We start from the raw sequence: 18,587 nt of genomic DNA on the forward strand, positions 1-18,587 counted from the left end.
ATTCAGCATCAGGAATTCTGGGAAACAGCCAATATGTCTCCTATTCCAGATTCTCCTTAGTAATACCTGTCCTTCAGGGCTCCAAAAAGGGGGGTGATGGCCACACGGCTTCTCACCCAGATTCCCCCAAAAAAGGATAGAATTTATTTTTAAAAAGGGGAATACTTGTTAATTCACGTCCCGGTGTTTAGTAATGACTTTACAAGTCCTGCCTGGTGGCGAATGCTGCCCTTCAGCTGTCTACATACTCAACTGCAGTCATGTTGGTGGGGCGGTGTCATGTCATGATTGGCTTTGAAGGTGCGCTGGTGATGGATTATCTTACTACTGCTTCGTGCCACTAAATGTTACCGAATACCCTTTATAATGAGCAGACAGCCATGGAACTGTATGATCGATTGGCGTGAAGGACAATGGTGTGGGAGCCTCTTTTTTTTTTTTTCTTTAAAAAAAAAAAAAAAACAACCTTTCCAATATTGCAAAATGTATGACACATATAAGGATATTTCTAGTCATTGAAAACAAGCCTGTAACCCATAGGGGGTCCTCATAGGAGACTGCAAGAATCAATAAAAAAGACGTTTACTGTCTCTTTAATGTTTTATTCCATAAGGGGGGGGGGGTTGACGTAAGGGAAGGGGGCTAACCAGCTGAGACATTAGGCCCCTGTCAGGTTGTGAGAAGCATTCTACATGACGATAGTCCTCCAAAATCTTTTTGGATTGGGGCAAATCTTTAACCCCTTTCTGCTATTTCGTCCGAGGGCAGACCCCCCGCTTCAATGTGGGCTCCGGCGGTGAGCCCGCATCAAAGCGGGGACATGTCAGCTGTTTTGAACAGCTGACATGTGCCCGCAATAGTCGCAGGCGGAATCGGGATTCGCCCACGCCTATTAACTAGTTAAATGCCACCGTCAAACTCTGACTGCGGCATTTAACAAGCGCTTCCGTCCGGAAATGCGCACACCAGTGACCCCCATCACGTGATTGGGGGTCATCCATGCGTCGACATAACCACCAGAGGTCTCCATGAGACCTCTATGGTTGTTGATGCCGGATTGCTATTAGAGCCACAATGTGGTCGGCGCTCATATCAATGCAGTAATTCAGCTACATAGGGGCGATCTGGGCATCGCCTCTATATAGCATAGCCGATCAAGTTGTGGCATCTTCTAGCCTCCCATGGAGGCTATTGAAGCATGCTAAAATTAAAAAAAATATATATATATATATATATATATATATATATATATATATATATATATATATATATATATATATATATATATAATTTAAATCACCCCCCTTTCGCCCCATTCAAAATAAAACAAGAAAAAAAAATCAAACCTACACATATTTGGTATCGCCGTGTTCAGAATCGACCGATCTATCAATAAAAAAAAAAGGATTAAGCTGATCGCTAAACGGCGTAGTGATTAAAGAAGTCAAACCGCCAGATTACTTTTTTTGGTCACCGCGACATTGAATTAAAATTCAATAAAGGGCAATCAAAAGAACGTATCTGCACCAAAATGGTATCATTAATAAAAGTCAGCTCGGCGCGCAAAAAATAAGCCTTCACCCGACCCCAGATCACAAAAAATGGAAACGCTACAGGTATCTGAAAATGGCACAACTTTTTTTTCTTTTCTTTTTAAGCAAACTTTGGATTTTTTTTCACCACTTAGATAAAAAATAACCTAGACATGTTTGGTGTCTATGAACTCGTAATTACCTGAAGAATCATAATAGCAGGCCACTTTTAGCATTTAGTGAACCTAGCAAAAAAACAAACAAAAAAAAAGTGTGGGATTGCACTTTTTTTTTGCAATTTCACCGCACTTGGAATTTTTTTCCCCCATTTTCGAGTACATGACATGCTAAAACCAACGGGGTCATTCAAAAGTACAACTTGTCTCGCAAAAAAAAAGCCCTCACATGGCCATATTGACCGAAAAATAAAAAAAGTTATGGCTCTGGGAAGAAGGGAAGCAAAAAACAAAAACGCTGCGGTCATAAAGGGGTTAAGTCCTTGAGAAGCGCTACTGTGCAGCGAGTGAGTGCACCAGAAACTGGAGCAGATTGCCCAGGGAACAGGAGCAAAGTCGTAGTGACTTCGTTTTTGGTGGTTTTTATGTGTATGGGATGTGTACATTTATACAGGGGGCTTTGTGAAGCATCATACTGAATGTAGGTGGCTTATGTGAGAGCTCATAGACTAGGTGGGGGCTCATGCTGTAAATAGGGAGCTGTATGGGGGATCATGCTTTATATAGGGGGCTATATGGGGGTTTATACTGTATATAGAGAGGCTATGTAAAGACATACTGTATAGGGGGCTGAATGAAGGTTAATACTGTATCTAGGGGACTATGTGGGCTCTGATTCTGTACATACTGGGCTATGTGAGGGCTCATACTGTATGTAGAGATTCATACTGTATATAGAAGGGGCTATTGGGGCTTATACTGTATATAGGGGGCTGTGTGTGGACTCACACTGTATATAAGAGCTATGTGGAGGTTCATCCTGTATATAGGGAAGCTATGTGGGGGCTGATACTGTATATAGGGAGGCTACGTGGGGGATCATACTGTGCATAGAGGGACTATAAGGCAGCCGTGGGGCTGGAAATCTGAGGTCCACGGGTCGCACGGTGCCCGCACACTCGCTATTTCCATCTGCTGCTCTGCGCTGCACCGCTGACTCCTTTGGCAGAGGAGGGGCTGCTGGCCACTTCCTCCCCAATCAGTGTGTGAAACAGCTGTCGTGATGAAATGATGTCATCACGTCAGCTGTTTCATACACTGCGCTCTGTCTGGAGAGTCTGCGCACCGGAGACAAGACTATCCGTAAGACTCGTGTGTTGTAAACAGTGCCTTTCTCCCTCCCACCAAGCCCGTAAAGACAGCACAAACAGGCCTAGATGGGTTTAACAGGTCGGTCACAGTTTATTAATTTAGCAAGCAGAGAGGGGCAATTACGTTTCGCAAGGGGCCCACAGCCGAAGGCCCTGTCTGCGACCGACAAGCGGGCAGCCAATGAGCAGTTACGAACCTTTGCCCCTCTCTACACTTCTGCTGGGGTCAGACGGGGAGAAAAAGGTACTGACCCCGGGCACATGAATTTAACCCTTGTGGGTGTGGCCAGACGCCCCTTCCTCTTTCTTCCCGTTGGTCAGCTGGGCATCCCAGATTACTCCATCACCTGGGGAACAGTGGGAGGGGGGAATTGGGCACTGCACAGTGTTTCCTTCTAATTTTCCCATAGGGGCTAAGCAGTCAGAGGCACAGTCTTTATACAGTACTGTGCCTGCCAAGAGAGAAGCCTAGTGCCAAGGAATGGGACCGAGGTGAGTATGTGGTGGTCTTTTCTTTTTTCTCATGTGTATGGGCTGTTTGAGTGGGCATGGGAAGTATAAGGGGGTGACATGGTGCTGCACATGGGCGTGACACGGTTCTGCATATGGGAGCGACATGATGCACATGGGGGAAGCTGTGGGGGCTCATGCAGTGTATATGGGGAGGCTATGTGGGGCTCATGCATTGTATATGGGAAGGCTGTGTGGGGCTCATGCTGTGTATATATAGGGAGGCTGTGTGGGGCTCATGCTGTATATATAGGGAGGCTGTGTGGGGCTCATGCTGTATATATAGGGAGGCTGTGTGGGGCTCATGCAGTGTATATAGGGAGGCTGTGTGGGGCTCATGCTGTATATATAGGGAGGCTGTGTGGGGCTCATGCTGTGTATATATAGGGAGGCTGTGTGGGGCTCATGCTGTATATATAGGGAGGCTGTGTGGGGCTCATGCTGTATATATAGGGAGGCTGTGTGGGGCTCATGCAGTGTATATAGGGAGGCTGTGTGGGGCTCATGCAGTATATATAGGGAGGCTGTGTGGGGCTCATGCAGTATATATAGGGAGGCTGTGTGGGGCTCATGCAGTGTATATGGGGAGGCTGTGTGGGGATCATGCTGTATATATAGGGAGGCTATGTGGGGCTCATGCTGTATATATAGGGAGGCTGTGTGGGGCTCATGCAGTGTATATAGGGAGGCTGTGTGGGGCTCATGCAGTATATATAGGGAGGCTGTGTGGGGCTCATGCAGTATATATAGGGAGGCTGTGTGGGGCTCATGCAGTGTATATGGGGAGGCTGTGTGGGGATCATGCTGTATATGGGGAGGCTATGTGGGGCTCATGCAGTGTATATGGGAAGGCTGTGTGGGGCTCATGCTGTATATATAGGGAGGCTATGTGGGGCTCATGCAGTGTATATAGGGAGGCTGTGTGGGGCTCATGCAGTGTATATAGGGAGGCTGTGTGGGGCTCATGCAGTGTATATAGGGAGGCTGTGTGGGGCTCATGCTGTATATATAGGGAGGCTGTGTGGGGCTCATGCAGTGTATATAGGGAGGCTGTGTGGGGCTCATGCTGTATATATAGGGAGGCTGTGTGGGGCTCATGCAGTGTATATAGGGAGGCTGTGTGGGGCTCATGCTGTATATATAGGGAGGCTGTGTGGGGCTCATGCAGTGTATATAGGGAGGCTGTGTGGGGCTCATGCAGTATATATAGGGAGGCTGTGTGGGGCTCATGCAGTGTATATGGGGAGGCTGTGTGGGGCTCATGCAGTGTATATAGGGAGGCTGTGTGGGGCTCATGCTGTATATATAGGGAGGCTGTGTGGGGCTCATGCAGTGTATATAGGGAGGCTGTGTGGGGCTCATGCAGTATATATAGGGAGGCTGTGTGGGGCTCATGCAGTGTATATGGGGAGGCTGTGTGGGGCTCATGCAGTGTATATGGGGAGGCTGTGTGGGGATCATGCTGTATATGGGGAGGCTATGTGGGGCTCATGCAGTGTATATGGGAAGGCTGTGTGGGGCTCATGCTGTATATATAGGGAGGCTATGTGGGGCTCATGCAGTGTATATAGGGAGGCTGTGTGGGGCTCATGCAGTGTATATAGGGAGGCTGTGTGGGGCTCATGCAGTGTATATAGGGAGGCTGTGTGGGGCTCATGCTGTATATATAGGGAGGCTGTGTGGGGCTCATGCAGTGTATATAGGGAGGCTGTGTGGGGCTCATGCTGTATATATAGGGAGGCTGTGTGGGGCTCATGCAGTGTATATAGGGAGGCTGTGTGGGGCTCATGCAGTATATATAGGGAGGCTGTGTGGGGCTCATGCAGTGTATATGGGGAGGCTGTGTGGGGCTCATGCAGTGTATATGGGGAGGCTGTGTGGGGCTCATGCAGTGTATATGGGGAGGCTATGTGGGGCTCATGCAGTGTATATGGGAAGGCTGTGTGGGGCTCATGCTGTATATATAGGGAGGCTGTGTGGGGCTCATGCAGTGTATATAGGGAGGCTGTGTGGGGCTCATGCAGTGTATATAGGGAGGCTATGTGGGGCTCATGCAGTGTATATAGGGAGGCTGTGTGGGGCTCATGCTGTATATATAGGGAGGCTGTGTGGGGCTCATGCAGTGTATATAGGGAGGCTGTGTGGGGCTCATGCTGTATATATAGGGAGGCTGTGTGGGGCTCATGCAGTGTATATAGGGAGGCTGTGTGGGGCTCATGCAGTATATATAGGGAGGCTGTGTGGGGCTCATGCAGTGTATATGGGGAGGCTGTGTGGGGCTCATGCAGTGTATATGGGGAGGCTGTGTGGGGCTCATGTAGTGTATATGGGGAGGCTATGTGGGGCTCATGCAGTGTATATGGAAAGGTTGTGTGGGGCTCATGCTGTATATATAGGGAGGCTATGTGGGGCTCATGCAGTGTATATAGGGAGGCTGTGTGGGGCTCATGCAGTGTATATGGGGAGGCTGTGTGGGGCTCATGCAGTGTATATAGGGAGGCTATGTGGGGCTCATGCAGTGTATATAGGGAGGCTGTGTAGGACTCATGCTGTATATATAGGGAGGCTGTGTGGGGCTCATGCAGTGTATATAGGGAGGCTGTGTGGGGCTCATGCAGTATATATAGGGAGGCTGTGTGGGGTTCATGCAGTGTATATGGGGAGGCTGTGTGGGGCTCATGCTGTATATGGGGAGGCTATGTGGGGCTCATGCAGTGTATATGGGAAGGCTGTGTGGAGCTCATGCTGTATATATAGGGAGGCTGTGTGGGGCTCATGCAGTGTATATAGGGAGGCTGTGTGGGGCTCATGCAGTTTATATAGGGAGGCTGTGTGGGGCTCATGCTGTATATATAGGAGGCTGTGTGGGGCTCATGCAGTGTATATAGGGAGGCTGTGTGGGGCTCATGCAGTGTATATAGGGAGGCTGTGTGGGGCTCATGCTGTATATATAGGGAGGCTGTGTGGGGCTCATGCAGTGTATATAGGGAGGCTGTGTGGGGCTCATGCAGTATATATAGGGAGGCTGTGTGGGGCTCATGCAGTGTATATGGGGAGGCTGTGTGGGGCTCATGCTGTATATGGGGAGGCTGTGTGGGGCTCATGCAGTATATGGGGAGGCTGTGTGGGGCTCATGCAGGGTATATAGGGGAAGCTGTGTGGGGCTTGTGCAGTGTATATGGGTAGGCTGTGTGGGACTCATGCAATGTATATAGGGAGGCCGTGTTGGGCTCAAGCAGTGTATGGGGAGGCTGTGTGGGGCTCATGCAATATATATAGGGAGGCTGTGTGGGGCTCATGCAATATATAGGGAAGCTGTGTGGGGTTCATGCTGTATATAGGGAAGCTGTGTGGGGTTCATGCAGTGTATATTGGGGCAGCACGGTGGCGCAGTGGATAGCACAGCAGCCTTGCAGCGCGTAAGTCCTGGGTTCAAACCCCACCAAGGACAACATCTGCAAAAAGTTTGTATGTTCTCTCCGTGTTTGCGTGGGTTTCCTCCGGGCACTCCGGTTTCCTCCCACATTTCAAATACATACTGATAGGGAATTTTAGATTGTGAGCCATCGGGGACAGTGATGATAATGTGTGCAAACTGTAAAGCGCTGTGGAATATGTTAGCACTATATAAAATTAAAGATTATTATTATTATTTATATAGGGAGGCTGTGTGGGGCTCATGCAGTATATGGGGAGGCGGTGTGTGGCTCATGCAGTATATAGGGGAGGCTGTGTTTGGTTCATGCAGTATATAGGGAGGCTGTGGGGCTCATGCAGTATATATAGGTAGGCTGTGTGGGGCTCATGCAGTGTATATGGGGAGGTTGTGTGGGGCTCATGCAGTATATGGGAAGGCTGTGTGGGGCTCATGCAGTGTATATGGGGAGGCTGTGTGGGGCTCATGCAGTATATGGGAAGGCTGTGTGGGGCTCATGCAGTGTATATGGGAAGGCTGTGTGGGGCTCATGCAGGGTATATAGGGGAACCTGTGTGGGGCTTATGCAGTGTATATAGGGAGGCTGCGTGGGGATCATGCAGTGTATATATGGAGGCTGTGTGGGGCTCATACTGTATATAGGGAGGCTGTTTGGGGCTCATGCAGTGTATATAGGGAGGCTGTTTGGGACTCATGCAGTATATGGGGAGGCTGTGTGGGGCTCATGCAGTGTATATAGGGAGGCTGTGTGGGGCTCATGCAATGTATATAGGAAGTCTGTGTGGGGCCCATGCTGTATATAGAGAGGCTGTGTTGGGCTCATGACGCATATGGGGGAGGCAGTGTGGGGCTCAAGACACATATAAGGGGCTGTGGGGGGTTCATACGATATACAGAAGGGGCAAGACTAGGGTTCAAACGATAAATAGGGGGATGTCAGCATATTTAATTCTGCTCAATATAAAACGATACAATTAATATTAATAAAATATCAATAATATAATTATAATATATCGTTATTAATATTGATCAGAATTAATGTCAGCCTATTGGTTCCACCCTACACAACAGTCACGGTCTCTCATGTGGCCCCTTGGAAAAATTAATTGCCCACCACTGGTCTAGAATGTTAAGGTGGCCTAAAGGTACCTTCACACTGACCAACTTCACAACGATATCGCTAGCGATCCGTGACGTTGCAGCGTCCTGGATAGCGATATCGTTGTGTTTGACACGCAGCAGCGATCTGGATCCTGCTGTGACATCGTTGGTCGGAGCAGAAAGTCCAGAACTTTATTTCGTCGCTGGATCTCCCGCAGACATCGCTGAATCGGCGTGTGTGACGCCGATCCAACGATGTCTTCACTGGTAACCAGGGTAAACATCGGGTTACTAAGCGCAGGGCCGCGCTTAGTAACCCGATGTTTACCCTGGTTACCAGTGTAAATGTAAAAAAAAAAAAAACACTTCATACTTACATTCCGGTGTCTGTCGCGTCCCTCGGTGTTCTGCTTCCCTGCACTGTCAGCGCCGGCCGGCCGTAAAGCAGATTACAGCGGTCACAGTCAGTGCAGGAAAGCACAGCGACGGGGGACAGACACCGGAATGTAAGTATGTAGTGTTTGTTTTTTTTTACATTAGCATTGGTAACCAGGGTAAACATCGGGTTACTAAGCACGGCCCTGTGCTTAGTAACCCGATGTTTACCCTGGTTACCAGGGGACTTCGCATAGTTGGTCGCTGGAGAGCTGTCTGTGTGACAGCTCTCCAGCGACCACACAGCGACGCTGCAGCGATCGGGATCGTTGTCTAAATCGCTGCAGTGTCGCTTAATGAGACGGTACCTTTACATCTTCAATAACAGATAAAAAAGTCCCCTTAGATCAAAAACTGCTCCAACGTATTTAAGGACCTTGAAAAATAATTGAGGCAAGGCAAATGGGTCCTTGAGGGTTTCATTCTGACTTCCTATGGACCAAGAGATTGAACTTAATCAATTTTATCACGGCCATAAAAAAAATTATCTTCTCATTCATGGGTGATCGAGAAATCACACAATACTCCAAGTAGTTCAACTTATGAGGTCTAGTGAAGTATGACCTTCTTGGAAAAAATATCTACATTGTTGAGGACAAATGAAATCTAACCTAGACAACCAATTTGGCAAAAAAATATCAGGATATGTAAAGTTTATATGAATAGTTGGGAAAAAATGTCATTATAGTCCATGGAGGGCTTCAGAATGAAGCCTACACATGTAGTCTTGAGTTAGTGGGTGGAGGAACCTTATATCCTCATCCACCTCGGAGGTTCAGAAACAAGCGCCTTCCAGTTAGAGTGAAGTGAATTCACATTATGGTCAATGGAGATGTTCAGAATGGAGTCTACATATGTAATCCTCATCCAGTGGAGGAGCTCTGCTCTACATCATGCTCCCAACATGGGAAGTTCAAAAATGGACAAATCAAATTGTAAATGGCAAGAAGAAGATTACTTTATCTAAACCTTTACCATTTATCTCTTAGCTAGGGGGGTGGGATACAACTGTCCAACACATGGGGTGTCTACAGGTCATTTTATATAAACAAGCACTTGTTGTCCTGATGGAGTACATTGACCAGTGCTGCAAATAGAACCTGATAAAGCCTCAGATACAGTGACCAGAGACTGTATCTAGGTGTTAAAGACAATGAATAGACACAGAGAGGGGACATGCATGTGGTAAATGAGGTTAACCCTTTCTCTGACTGAAACGGTACAGGATATGGGACTTTAGCCCACCACACACATTTGATAACTGTCTTCTGGCCAAACGATCATTTGGCAGACAGGTTTCTCTACACAGTTTCCCATACACTAGAATGAGGACTCCTTGAGAGATACATTGCCAAACCATTCTGGCGGCAGCTTATCTCCCAGAAAACAAAAACATTGGCTGGTGGACATTTGACATGCTGGATCCTTCCTCTCCCCCAACATCATCTGTTGGATGGAAAGTCAGGAGAGACGTTCATACACATTAAATTGTTGGCCAACGTTAGGCGGATGTGATTAGGGGGCCTTAAAGCAATAAATTTCCACAGAAGATGGAGGTCAGTTGTACAATCCATTCTGTGACCCAAAACGCGTGTCACCTGCAACACAGAATTCTTACAAAAAAAAGTTATATACAGCTTTTACAGGAAGCTATCAATGTCATATCAGCTGAGATCCAGCAGCGAGAAGCAGCACCAATCAGAATTAATCACCTCTGATGAAAGGAGCTGATCTTACAGAGTCCTCGGTGACTACAGTCCATGAAGAAGTCGTGGGAGACTCAATAGTAGCGAGACATGAGTGAGTCTGTCACCCCATCTCCCACGTGAAACCACATCAGTATTTTTTCTCATCGTTTTCAAATGACTGGAAGTAAGAAATGGTTTCCCGACTCGTTTTCGATTGTCACCGCTTAGGTACGCGGACCGTACTTGTGACGGTCTCTGTCTGAGAGGTAGAAAACGCTGTGGTCACGAGTGACTGTATAAAATAATGGGTGGGGGGCTAAAACATATTGTAACTACTATAACTACCATCAGAAAAAGATCCAGTTCTCTAATTATCCCCTTACACGGGCGCCAAACCAAACGTTGACAGCTGCTGTAAGATTGCCGCTCCTGTACATCATTTTGTAACTAAACGACCCCTATCGGAAAGCAATGGTTGTCACCAAGGAACAACAGACTTGTTTACAGCCATACAGTAAATGGTATACAGTCCCTTTAAGATGGGGTGCCCAAGTCAAGACATGAGCCTCACGTTGCCACACAACTACGCAGTGAACACTATCTCCTCACCACAATGTCATTTTCCGATCTTATAACCACAAGAGTATTTAATTAATAGCCCCCAAAGCTGACAGCTTCTATTGTTCGTGGCCAAGGGGCAGTGTGTGCATTGTATGCGTGTGTCAGGCCGCAGGCGCTGCACTGTAGGGACTGGGGATCCTACTCCAGCCTGAATATCGCTCTCTCCTCAGCAACTGTCCCCAGGCCAGATCTAATACCTCTGAGATAAAGAATCAGATATTGTACAGGGCCACAACACCTAGAATACAAAATCACCAGAGCAAGGTCTGTGCACACACTATATAATTAATGCTTCCTGATTTCAGCTCTGAAGCCTGCAGTGTTGTGTATGCAGCTCCGAAGTATAATAGAGGATGTCATTCAGGATCAGTAATGTAATGTATGTACACAGTGACTGCACCAGCAGAATAGTGAGTACAGCTCTGGGGTATAATACAGGAGGTAACTCAGGACCAGTACAGGATCAGTAATGTATGTACACAGTGACTGCACCAGCAGAATAGTGAGTACAGCTCTGGGGTATAATACAGGAGGTAACTCAGGACCAGTACAGGATCAGTAATGTAATGTATGTACACAATGACAGCATCGGCAGAATAGTGAGTGCTACTCTGAGGTATAATACAGGATGTAACTCAGGACCAGTACAGGATCAGTAATGTAATGTATGTACACAGTGACTGCACCAGCAGAATAGTGAGTGCAGCTCTGGAGTATAATACAGGATGTAACTCAGGATCAGTACAGGATCAGTAATGTAATGTATGTACACAGTGACTGCACCAGCAGAATAGTGAGTGCTACTCTGAGGTATAATACAGGATGTAACTCAGGACCAGTAATGTAATGTATGTACACAATGACAGCATCGGCAGAATAGTGAGTGCAGCTCTGGGGTATAATACAGGAGGTAACTCAGGATCAGTACAGGATCAGTAATGTAATGTATGTACACAGTGACTGCACCAGCAGAATAGTGAGTACAGCTCTGGGGTATAATACAGGAGGTAACTCAGGACCAGTACAGGATCAGTAATGTAATGTATGTACACAATGACAGCATCGGCAGAATAGTGAGTGCTACTCTGAGGTATAATACAGGATGTAACTCAGGACCAGTACAGGATCAGTAATGTAATGTATGTACACAGTGACTGCACCAGCAGAATAGTGAGTGCAGCTCTGGAGTATAATACAGGATGTAACTCAGGATCAGTACAGGATCAGTAATGTAATGTATGTACACAGTGACTGCACCAGCAGAATAGTGAGTGCTACTCTGAGGTATAATACAGGATGTAACTCGGGATCAGTACAGGATCAGTAATGTAATGTATGTACACAGTGACTGCACCAGCAGAATAGTGAGTGCAGCTCTGGAGTATAATACAGGATGTAACTCAGGATCAGTACAGGATCAGTAATGTAATGTATGTACACAGTGACTGCACCAGCAGAATAGTGAGTGCTACTCTGAGGTATAATACAGGATGTAACTCAGGACCAGTAATGTAATGTATGTACACAATGACAGCATCGGCAGAATAGTGAGTGCAGCTCTGGGGTATAATACAGGAGGTAACTCAGGATCAGTACAGGATCAGTAATGTAATGTATGTACACAGTGACTGCACCAGCAGAATAGTGAGTACAGCTCTGGGGTATAATACAGGAGGTAACTCAGGACCAGTACAGGATCAGTAATGTAATGTATGTACACAATGACAGCATCGGCAGAATAGTGAGTGCTACTCTGAGGTATAATACAGGATGTAACTCAGGACCAGTACAGGATCAGTAATGTAATGTATGTACACAGTGACTGCACCAGCAGAATAGTGAGTGCAGCTCTGGAGTATAATACAGGATGTAACTCAGGATCAGTAATGTAATGTATGTACACAGTGACTGCACCAGCAGAATAGTGAGTGCTACTCTGAGGTATAATACAGGATGTAACTCAGGACCAGTAATGTAATGTATGTACACAATGACAGCATCGGCAGAATAGTGAGTGCAGCTCTGGGGTATAATACAGGAGGTAACTCAGGATCAGTACAGGATCAGTAATGTAATGTATGTACACAGTGACTGCACCAGCAGGATAGTGAGTGCAGCTCTGGAGTATAATACAGGAGGTAACTCAGGATCAGTAACGTAATGTATGTACACAAGGACTGCATCGGCAGAATAATGAGTGCAGCTCTGAGGTATTATACAGGAGAAACCTAATGTTTTGCCAATGCAAAGGAGCTCATATACATATGCATGATTTTCAAAAACCTGTGCTTTATACTTTTTATCAACATTTTGAACCCCAAAACATAATACATTATTGATCCACGACACCCAATGTTTCAATGCATCACTGCTACATGGAGGAGCAGGGCGTAAATCATCTGTGTTGTTCTGGCCATAGACCTAGATACATGTCCTGGTGTGACCCCTCTTCTCCAAGTCAAATCGGCTGCTGGGCTCACTGCAACAGCAAATGCACTGCATACTCTATACAGCAGCTGACCAGCGGGCTACTGGCAACCTTCGAGGCTTATGACCTGTGTGCATATGTGCATATTGCAGCATGCAGCAGTGGCAGCAACAAAGAGAGCAATGTGCATTAATGGTGAACAGATTCATTTGCTGGAAACAAGAAGGAGGAGGGGGATCTCAGCTGTTGTGGGGCTGGCACTGTTATGGACGCAGGGAGGCACATGTGGAATAGAACGTAATGTTCTGGTTGAGGAATAATCCACAAGAGCTTCAGATTGATGTAATTGGGCCAGACGGTTGAGAGGGGAGAAAGCGGACGAAAAAAAAAAAATATTGAAAATCTCCTATACTAAAGCTGCATTCAGATCAGCCAAAGTCTGACTTCCACCAGCAACTTCCTTCAAATGGACTGACCAACAAAATAGACAACTGCTTATCTAGTAACTCCAGAACAGCACAGACGACACAGAGATGAAGTGTCCTCTGGCATGACATCCTATGATATCACCTGTCATAATGGGGGGCTAATATGGAACTGCAGGTACTCCATTTACAACCTAGTGCACTGGAATAGCTATTTAAGCATGGTTCCAAGACTAAGCAGACTCCCCATAAATCTGCATGTAACGCATAACTTGAAGTTTAGATCCAAGAACTTGAATGGGACAGAGCTGCAATAACAGGCATAACCCATGGTCAGGGGTGGTGCTGTTTCAGAAGACAGTCATGTTGTTCTAAGTCCAAGAGATGGTGAACATCGACATAACTGAACTCCCCAATGCAGTCCTGGAATAATCCAAGGAGCCAAGAAGAACAACCGTGCAAATAAAATTAGCAACAATCACATAGGAAAAACAAGGAGAGCCTTAAAAACAAACACTTTTGGTTCTACACAGTGGACTAAGACGTTGCGAATTTTTTTAATACTTAAAAAAATAAATAAAGGTAAAAATCAACCCCTATTGGTTCCTTCACCTGCATTATCTAGTCCTTAATTAGCCAAGTGGCGTCAACAACCAAGAGTGGTTCCCATAGTAAGAGGAGCTTCAGTGGGAACACAATGGTTGTCCACATCCCAGATCTTCCATGGGCCATCGTAAGATTGTTAGAAGTTCTGAACTTGATCCAACATACCGTACTCCAAAGCCTAAAGCTACCATTTTAGTCTACGACTATCTGACTGCCTCTGATGATGGGGAAATGAGTGTCCATGTCCGGTAGGAGGTTACAGCCACTATAACTGAAGAAAACAGGTGTCTCCTGCACCATTTCTGGACTTTCGAGAGTATTTATCAGCTGGTAGCGTCTTCAGCTACAGTTGTCACCTGTTTAGCAGTAAACATAACAAGTCCTAATGATACCCTTTCTAGCGCCCCGTTTCCCTGCGACATCATACAAAGACATAACAAAAAGCCATTATTAACGAGAGATGGTTCGAAAGTTACCTGGAGCTTCCTCCCAAGATCTTTGCTCATCATTCAAGGGAAGCAAAAAAAAAAAGTCCACAAGGAATATCTGGAAGAGAAGAAACATATAGAGTCAGCTGTGTTACAAATCGCTATGGGGTTTACAAAGCAAGAGGCGAGCGTGTGGAGATATGGTTTAATTGGCAACAAAAAAGAAGCTTACGAGAACAATGCCAAATATTCCTGACCTGGGGACACCATGAAATGCTGTTAATACGGACATTGCTACACATTATTAGACATGGCCCCTGAACCATTAAAGGTCTCACACAATGTCACGATGAAAGAGGAGGCATGGAGAAATGTCATGGTGGGATCTTGCGTCATCTGCATTACAGGGCAGGAAAGCATGAGCGTTCAATTCTAAATAATAAGTGCAAAATATCGATTTCAGAAGTGACACTCCTTTTCGATAACGAATCCTTACTACTTATCAGTATTAACCCTGAAAGCCAGCAAACGTAAGTAAGCTACCTACCAACACTCAACTAAAACTGGCCATTGACACGTCAATATTTTGGCCAATGTCGCCAAGAAATAATCATAGCACACATACTGGGAAATTAAGAATCTCGATAGATTAGGTCTCCTTGGCTGTTCTATTGGCCCAAAAACAGAACATGTGAGGGAACACATCTAAAGTTAAGTCAAGTTAAGCCAAGACAAGTCAAGAAATGTTGACCTTGTTTGGACTGCTCAAAAGCAAGAACGCACAAAATGGTCAACGATTTTGGCACGTTGCAACCAAAAGGAATGTTAGACAATGGTAGTATGAGGAAAACATGGGGCCCTCAACAATTACTATAAAGATACATCCTTCATGAAGTCCCAAGTTTGTTCAACTTTTTGGACTTTTACAGAAACCTCTACAATCCTCTAGGTGATATTTGATGTCTAGAGTCGTAGGAATCAATTTGTTCTCACGTAAAAGTATTCTAGCATATATGAGAAGTATGGTCAGGAGACATAACTGAAGTCTATGATACCAGAATCAGGATTAGAACTAAAAAGAAAAATTTTCCCACGTAAGTATGGCAAAATCACGGCACCAAAACGGATAACTTTCAGGAACAGTTTAAGGCTATGTGCACATAGAAATAGAAATTACCTGACAAAAACCGGACATTTCTGCCAGAAATCCGCAAGCATTTTTTTCACGTGTTTTGTGAGGTTTTTTTTTTGCGTTTTTTCCCAATGCATTAAATAGCGGGAAAAACGCGAAAAATCCGCAAAATTAATGAACATGATGCTTTTTTTTTTACTGCGATGCGTTTTTTCGCGGAAAAAAACGCATCATGTGCACAAAAATTGCAGAATGCATTCTAAATGATAGGATGCATATGTATGCGCTTTTAATGCGTTTTTATAGCGAAAAAAACACGAACAAACCTGAACGTGTGCACATACCCTTAAACAGTTTCCTGATCAGGAGATTCAGTAATACACTAGTAAAGAAAACATGAATACGCAGCTGATAAGAATCCACCAATCACAAAAAATTATGATGCAGCCTCCCCCTGCCTTCACAATCAACTTTGCACATGCTCATTAGATGATTAAACACGAATTTTAGGGGTGGAGCCTGACCATTGAAACTAATGTACGTGTGGTTGTTTACTAAAAGCACAGGAAGAGCGTTAAAAAAAGAAAGAAAGAAAAAAAACACCTTAGTGGCCGGTGTGAGATTTACAACATTTCTCATTTTTATTTTTAATAAAGACGGTGATACAGAGAAGAACATTTAAACACGAAACCCTGATTTAAACAATGGGTCATTTTCTGATTAAATATTTCCTTTATTTTTATTATTTATTATTATAGTGGCATTTATTCCATGGCGCTTTGCATGTGAGGAGGGGTATACATAATAAAAAAAACAAGCACAGTAATCTTTAAAAAACGCAAGTTATAACTGGTACAGAAGGAAAGCGGACCCTGCCCGTGAGGGCTCACAATCTACAGGGATGGGTGAGGCTACTATAGGCAAGGGCAGAGCTGGTCGTACTTTAGGGAAGGTCCAGGCTAAAGACAGATAACCATAGAGAACATCCAATTCAATCCTCTCACTTCTACATCCTCCATTACTGATTATGGGACAAGACCTGGGACGAGATCTCAGTGACATAAGGCCGCAGAGAGTGTTTATACTGGTTGGTAAGCAATGGTAGGCACTGGCGTCTACACAGCACGGTTACTCATTCTGACAAAAGTCAAAGCAGATGGCTCTATGACTCAAACTGTGTTATACAATCTTTGTATGGAGACTCGGAGAATACCGGGGTCTTGGCTCGGATTACTCACGTAAAGTGAAGAAAACACAGGGTGGATTATACCAAACATTGTGTCATGGAACTTTTATGGGGGTACTTTATTTTAGATTCCAATATACTGATATTCCAAAGACAAATATGACCCCCATAGTCTGGAAGGCAGCTCGTAACACAGGATAAGATTCGCCACCAAGGGCAGAATATACATAAAACTCCACACATCTATCGACTAACTGTGAATAAGAGAGATGAGTTTTACACGCAGGTCATCAGAGCTCATCTTCTCACGCCACAGAGGAGCATAGACAATAATTATCCTATTCAGTCTGATAGGATTATCATCAGGTAACTCCTTTCCGCTGCTGTCTAAGCAAAAGGAGATATTATTATTATTTTATTATTATTATACATTTTTATAGCGCCATTTATTCCATGGCGCTTTACATGTGAATACGGGGCAAATATAGACAAATACATTAAACATGAGCAGATAACAAGGCACACGAGTACATAAGGAGGGAGGACCCTGCCCGCGAGGGCTCACAGTCTGCAGGGGGTGGGTGAGGATACACTAGGAGAGGGAAGAGCTGGCTGTGCGGCTGTTCAGTAGGTTGAGGATCACTGCAGGCTGTAGGCTTGTCGGAAGAGATGAGTCTTCAGGTTCTTTTTGAAGGTTTCTATGGTAGGCGCAAGTCTGATGTGTTGGGGTAGAGAGTTCCAGAGTATGGGGGAAGCACGGGAGAAGTCTTGGATGCGGTTATGGGAAGAAGAGATGAGAGGGGAGTAGAGAAGGAGGTCTTGGGAGGACCGGAGGTCGCGTGTAGGTAGGTACCGGGAGACCATGTCACAGATGTATGGAGGAGACAGGTTGTGGATGGCTTTGTATGTCAGTGTGAGGGTTTTGAACTGGAGTCTCTGGGCGATAGGAAGCCAGTGAAGGGCTTGACACAGGGGAGAGGCTGGGGAATAGCGGGGGGACAGGTGGATTAGTCGGGCAGCAGAGTGTAGGATGGATTGGAGTGGTGCCAGAGTGCTAGAGGGGAGTCCAGAGAGTAGGAGGTTGCAGTAGTCGAGGCGGGAGATGATAAGGGCATGCACTAGCGTTTTTGCAGTGTTGCGGTCAAGGAAAGCACGGATCCGGGAAATATTTTTGAGTTTGAGACGACAGGAGGAGGCAAGGGCTTGGATATGTGGCTTGAAAGAGAGGGCAGAGTCGAGGATCACCCCGAGGCACCGGGCGTGTGGGACTGGGGATAGTGAGCAGCCATTGACATTGATGGATAGGTCTGGTGGAGGGGTAGAGTGAGATGGGGGAAAGATGATGAATTCTGTTTTGTCCATGTTCAGTTGTAGAAAGCGAGCAGAAAAGAAGGCTGAAATGGCAGACAGACAGTGCGGGATTTTGGTAAGCAAGGAGGAGAGGTCAGGTCCGGAGAGGTAGATCTGCGTGTCGTCAGCGTAGAGATGGTACTGCATACCGTGGGATTCTATGAGCGGTCCCAGGCCGAAAGTGTAGATGGAGAAGAGTAGGGGTCCTAGAACAGAGCCTTGAGGAACACCGACTGACAAGGGGCGAAGTGAGGAGGTGGTGTGGGGGAGGGAAACACTGAATGTTCGGTCTGTCAGATATGACGAGATCCAGGAAAGGGCCAAGTCTGTGATGCCAAGGGATGAGAGGATTTGTAGCAAAAGGGAGTGGTCTACAGTGTCA

At 45.8% G+C, this 18,587-nt stretch overlaps 1 protein-coding gene across 5 annotated transcripts in view; it reads right to left on the bottom strand.

The window, feature by feature from the left end:
- Window positions 1–18,587, bottom strand: part of MEF2D (myocyte enhancer factor 2D) — a 175,546-nt gene that overhangs the window by 89,037 nt on the left and 67,922 nt on the right. For all 5 annotated transcript variants that reach the window (XM_069727790.1, XM_069727734.1, XM_069727762.1 and 2 more), the window contains exon 2: window positions 14,586–14,655. The gene's annotated coding sequence lies outside the window, so the exon portion shown is untranslated. The remainder of the gene's footprint in view (window positions 1–14,585; window positions 14,656–18,587) is intronic.

The sequence above is a fragment of the Ranitomeya imitator genome, chromosome 1 (genome assembly GCF_032444005.1).
Source record: "Ranitomeya imitator isolate aRanImi1 chromosome 1, aRanImi1.pri, whole genome shotgun sequence".
Lineage (NCBI taxonomy): Eukaryota > Metazoa > Chordata > Amphibia > Anura > Dendrobatidae > Ranitomeya > Ranitomeya imitator.